Below are 6,000 nucleotides of genomic sequence, written 5' to 3'. Positions count from 1 at the left end.
GTTTCTCAGTCAGTTGGCTCTCCCAGTGTTTCTGTTGCTACTGTTTTGCTTCCTATGCTAATGAACTCCTTAGGAATGCACAACATATTTGAGAAGAAGATCTTCCTCATTTGCTTCTAGAGTTTGAGCAGAAATACAAGACAAGAACTCACGTGTCTTGCACACATACTTGTGTGACGATAGGAAAGCACGTCTTTTGATACAGTAGCTTCATTGCATTTTGCTTGTGTGTATGAAAATTTACTAGCTAATTGGAGAGTTTGTTTAGGTAAGGTTTGCATGCCTGCGCCTTTAATGTAAGTATTAGGTAGTCCTTGAGGCAGAGGAGGATCTAGGCGTCCAGCAGCCCTTGCACTCCGCGGCGGGCCCTGCTGCCTGACCCTACAATGACGTGAAAGAGCAATGCCAAGGGACATTTTATTTCCCTCCCAAGTACACCTATCTTCCCAGGGAGGACAGCATGTCCTCCCCCCTCTTCTTGGTTTATTTCTTAGCTAGGTAACATGTTTCTGAGCTATAACTTTTATTTTGTAGCCCATTGATAGTGTAGTAAAGGGGGATGGTACTGGCAGTGCACAGCAGGCTCCTTTCTGGTCTTAAAAGGTCACACTGCTGAAAAAGAGACGGTTGAGAGAAGACAATCATAGCTGTGGACAGAGCAACTCCTTGCACCCTCTTCCGTGATAAGACCTACAGTAGCTCCTCCGTGCTTTTACTAAGCAATGCCCTTAAGCAGGTACCATCAACTTCAGTGGGTTGGGAGCTGATTAGGAGTCCTGGTAAAGCGCAGAGCTCCCTGTGAGTCCGGCGAAACCGGCAGTGCCTGAGGGTTCAGCCCGCAGTGGTGCTCCCTGGGAGGCGATCACCCATCAAGGTAGCTGCAAAGTGAGATACCGTGTGGATCGCATTGTTCTGGGACAGAAAATCAGCCTGCACCCATTTCCCTTCAGGAAAGAAACTTTTTTTTTTTTTTTTTTTTTTTTTTGCGTCAACCTCAGTGTCAAATGGCTAGAGCCGCAGGGCAATTTGTGAAATTGGCCTTTCCGAACCCCGAGCGGGTCTATAGGTCGGGACCTTTATTTCGGCACAGTCGTTCGGGTTTAGTCTCCGCTGTTCCCTTGGATTTTGTGCCGTTCTTCATGCAGGTGTCAACGAGACGCAACGCGGGGGCGGCGAGAGCGCCCGAAATCGCTCGCCCCGGCACCGCCCGCACTCGGCCCGGCCGGGCAGGCGGACGCGAACCGCGGAGACCTCCGCCACCGCCGCCCTTCGGCTCCTTCCGGAACCCTTCGGGCGCGCCCGGAATCCCCCGGCGGAGCGGGCGGGGGGCGGCCCGGGCGCCGCTCACCTTGCGGCGGCGGCCGCGCTGCTGCTGCTGCTGCTGCGGCGGCGGCGGCAAAGGGGCGGCCCCAGGGCTCCGCGCAACAGGTCGGGGGGGCGGAGCGCGAGCGGGGACGGCTGCCGCGGAGCCCGGCCGGCAGCGATGCGGCGGAGGTGAGGCGAGGCGAGCTGAGGTGGTGGTGGTGGTGGTGGGGGGGGGGGGGGAGGGTCGGCGGCGGCGGGGGCGGGGGCGGCTTCTTCCCTTGCCGGCCCCGGCGCACTGCCGCTGCCGGGGACTACCCGCGGAGAAGGAGCGGCCGGTGCCGGCGGGAGGGAGAGGCCGGAGCGGCGGGGCCGTCGGTGTCTGGATGGGGCCGTCGCGCGGGTGCTGCGCGGAGCGGGCGGTGCCCGGGCGGGGGTCGGGGCGGTTTGCAACCGCCTGCGCGAGCGCTTGCGGCATCTTGACGGGCGTTGCAACGCTACGGCGCGCGGGAGCGCGGTCCCTGGCGGCTGGAAGTCGCTGCGTTGGGAGACGGAAAAGTGGGGGTCGGGCATTGGAAGGAGCGCGGCATCGCTTCGGGTGAGCGAGGTGGTAACTGGAAACGCCTTCCTCCAAAATAAGCCGGGTGTCGCCGGGGTGGTTGTATCCCGGTTCCCCGGCAATTTTCCTGGACTGCTGCGCACAGCCTTTTCTGCCTGATCGCCCCCCCCCCCGCCTCCACCCGCTGTCCGAGTGGGGTCTTACTAGTCTGCTTGGGCAAGGAGCTTTATCCTGGGTGGTTTTTAACTCGGGTGAGTAATACCGCTGTTCTCACTCACTCGGGCACGGGTCAGTCTTACGGTTGAGCTGTAGCACTCTGGGACTCCAGAGGAGGATGGTAAAGCCTAGGTGGAAAAACCCAAATTGGAGAAGTGAAGTCAAAACTAGTGGTGGTTTGGGTTTTTTTTTTTTTTTTTTTTTTAGTTGCAATAATACAAATTCTTCTGCGACTGGTCATTGAGATGTACCTTCAAATAACTTTATGTAGGCAAATACATCGAGTTTTACCTATAATAATATCACATCTATATTAGTAATAACAGTGTTGAAGGGAAATTCTTGAGATGGGGACATAAGATTTAACTTTCCAAGCAGCGTATGTGTTCCATCAGAGCAGCTGTTTGCCTGTGGCTTGATGGAGAAAGGCAGAAAGAAGAGGAATACAAATACGTTGAGCTAAGGGATACGGAAATCACTTTTTCCAAATACAGCACTGTAAGAAACTTGTAAAAATTCAGGTAAGGGCCACTTGGGTGCCTGTTTTCATCCCCATTGTATGCTGTGGCTGCCTATGACAATAGCTTTTTAAAAACGAGAAACAGTGATTATGAAGAGTTTGGCTTCTTTACCAACAACTAGCCTTACGCTTCTTTTTGCAATAAATGTGAAGTAGAAAGGAGTAATTGGCAGCAGTAGAAAACTGGCAGCTGCAGATGGCCTATCCAAGGGTAAAGCCGTGAAATAAATTACTCCTGCTACCCCTCAGGAGTAGGAATTTTGCAATTCCTGAGGCATAGAGCTGGAGCTTTCCAGACTCAGCTCTAACCCTTTCTTCTGTTCATGAATACTAGTTGCAGTGTTCAAATCTATTTTAGATGATAAGGTAGGTACATGTGCATCTCCCCCGACTTTTCGTTATTAGTAAATTTTAAGCCATTGTACTATATCTATGGTTTACTTGCTTCCGGACAGTTTGATGGGAAATACAAAATAACATTAAATTTGGATACTTTTTCTGGTAGATTGGTAGAAAATTACTTACTGGTGGCAAACTTAACCCAATATTCAGCTAAGACGTCCACCTGCATCCACCAGCTTTGCAATGCATTTGTAAATTCCGCAGCTGGCAGAACTACATTGCCTTCCTTTCATAAAAGTCTGAGCTCCTGCAGAGTCAGTTTATGAGCATATCTGTCACCTCTCAGTACATAAAATTACCTTCCACAGCTAAATCCTTGAACCCATGTCTGTCTTGCCTATTGAAGACACGCAAGGTACGCTTGTTCTATCTCCCCATTGGACTGTATCTTTAACTTAGGCAGGCTTTTCTTTTAAAGGCAATGCTGGCATGGTTTTTGTTAAAAAGGTGGTGTTTAATGCTCTTGATCTAGCCAGTCACAAAGCAGTCTTATATCTTGGTTAGGTTGTGATGAGGAATCTAGAAGCTTCTCACTATCTTATTTTTTCATGACTTTGGGGAGAGTCTTTGGAACAGAAACTGCTTGGTCTTGAGTTTCTGATGGCTGTTTTGCTGTGGTATGCAGCTCAGGTGTTAGCATTGGAGTAATTAGCACCCAGCTGCCCTCAGCCCCATGGATTAGGAGGCATTGTTGGCTCGCCTGGGGTTAGGAGCAGATGTGGACAGTTTCTTCCCCCGGCAGCTCTCCACTTCCTCAGTTTTGGCTAACATCTTGATTAATCTGTACCCAAGTGCGTAAAACAGAGTTTGGCTCACTAGGGTATGGTGCAGCTGGATTATGAGCTGTATCTCATGGCCAGGAGGTGGTGCACTGTCTCCTCATGCAATGTGGCCACAGAGGCAGGGTGATTTTGTCTCATCCAGGTGCCATTAGGGCTTTATTTATAGTATTTTTGCATATACTCTTATGTGTAGTGCTAATCTTTCCTCTTTCTTATTTAAGAGTTATGACGTATCCTAAGTAGTGTTAGAATTGCTATTTCTAAGACTTCAGTAAAGCAAATAATAAAAATGTGACCTTTTCCCATACAGCAAACTCAGTCTGTCTCCTTTTGCGTTGCCTCATTTTTGCATGACTGATACTAGCAACATTTTTGGAGGACAAGTTAGCAGTCTGTATAAATGCACATAGGCATTAATTTCTGTTTTCAATCTGAAATTATCGAAGAATGAAACAAACAAACAAACCCACTAAAGAAACAAGCTTTACAAAAAATGGTTAGCATTTTTCATATCTAAAAACTGATTTCCACCAGTCTTTTGTAAGGGTGCTTCCTGACTGACTCAGAAGAAAAACCTTGGCATCCTAGAGTTACTGAAACATCGGGGGGGGGGGGGGGGGGGGGGGGGAGCTGCAGGGCAAGAAGCAACACATATCACTGAAAATGAGTGAAGGAAAAAACTATTTTAAGCTTTTTGAGCAAAAAGCACTGTTAATAACAGAACAGTTGCTTTTGGAACAAGAAAAGGCATCCTGACTAAATTAGCCAGCTAGGCTAATTGACATCAGAAAGAAAAGCTTATGTTTATAAAGATAGCTTGGTTGCAGAAAATAAAAGCAAAAGCAATTGTAACTTTTTAAAATATGTCAGATTAATAATGCCCATGCAACCTCAAGTCCATGCTACGTCATTATGGTTGAAAATCTGGCCCTGTCAAAGGCATTCGCAAAACTTGTAGATTGTTTAGTGAAACCTAGATTTTATTCCTGGAGGCTCACATGCTTCATAGCAGTGTTAAGGACAAGTTGGTCACAGAGAAGGCTTCCCCACCACCCTGTTTAGTCAAATGTGTGCATGCATTTTTATCTGCCTATGTCGTTACAATGTGCATTGGCTGAGGAAAGTCCTCTGAACATTTGAAGACCAGGAATGTAGAATTAAATTAAAAAAATTAAAAAAGTTGAAAAAAAGTTGGAATGACTTCTTCCATATGTGCTTCCTGCTTCTCCCACCTAAGTTTGTTTTTAAATTCAAGTGGGCCACTTGTTCTTTTAAGGCTGTTTATTTACCAGCAAAGGTTATGGTTTTCATGATTCTTAGGAGGGAACAAATAATAAGGGTTTGTTTGCTTTCAGATCTGTACTCTAAACTTAGTATGTGTGTCTCTTAGTCTTCCTAGCTGCAGGTTGAGGTGGGTGCCTGACAGGATTCCCATCTTTAGTGTCCTGTGTCTTTCTGTGACTTGCAGAATGATTATCTGATGGTATCTTAGGTGGGATTAAAACCATGACCTAGAGGTCAGATACTTCATCTAATCATCAAAGCATCTGTGCTCCTGTTTAATATCAGTTACTGTAGGTGGGTTCCCAAGGCTTCACATAATGCTACTGTAGTCTGCCCCCCAGCCATAAATCATTTTGCTCCCTCAGGAGTGTGAGATGCTGCAAATGAATGTCACAGATTGAAATGTAAACATTTTCAGTCATATTTCTTCCTGTTGGAGTTTTACGCTTCTGCTGAGGTGATCTGGCACTTATTGTGTCTTTGTGTTTCCAGGCTTGTTTCTTTTCTTCACAAGTCCTTGTAGGCCACATCTTAGCTGCGCAGGGCAAAACCTATGTGGCAGGCATGATGAAAACTATTTTGATGCCATGAGGTCTGCACAGGCTTTGCTTTGCCTGCACCACTGTGAACTAAAGATAAGTTTGGGGCAGACAGGAGAGGGTGAGAAATAGGTGTTCGACATAGAGTGAGCAAAGAGCTTTGTGTGAGGGTATGCTCTGAGTTGATCTCTTTTGTGTGGATGTAAGCAAGGGGATTTTTTTTTTTTTCTTTTTTTTTCCTGTGATCAGCCAAAATCACGCCAGTTATGTAGTGGCTGAACCTTAGCTGTCTTTGAGGGCCCTGCTAGGTGGACCTGCTGTTACACTGACATGAGGGACTCTTTCTCTTGCAGTACTAATTGCTGCAACATCCTTCCCCTTCTGTTTCCTCCTTGC

At 47.5% G+C, this 6,000-nt stretch overlaps 1 protein-coding gene across 3 annotated transcripts in view; it reads left to right on the top strand.

The window, feature by feature from the left end:
• Nucleotides 1-1,463: 1,463 nt before the first annotated feature.
• AFF1 (ALF transcription elongation factor 1) overlaps nucleotides 1,464-6,000 on the top strand; it is a 124,417-nt gene continuing 119,880 nt past the window's right edge. For 2 of the 3 annotated variants that reach the window (XM_049815234.1, XM_049815231.1), the window contains exon 1: nucleotides 1,464-1,494. The gene's annotated coding sequence lies outside the window, so the exon portion shown is untranslated. The remainder of the gene's footprint in view (nucleotides 1,495-6,000) is intronic. The other variant, XM_049815232.1, reaches the window with a different exon arrangement.

The sequence above is a fragment of the Accipiter gentilis genome, chromosome 12 (assembly GCF_929443795.1).
Source record: "Accipiter gentilis chromosome 12, bAccGen1.1, whole genome shotgun sequence".
Lineage (NCBI taxonomy): Eukaryota > Metazoa > Chordata > Aves > Accipitriformes > Accipitridae > Astur > Astur gentilis.
Note: the sequence above shows the minus strand (reverse complement) of the source record. Positions and strands in the feature narration are given on the sequence as shown.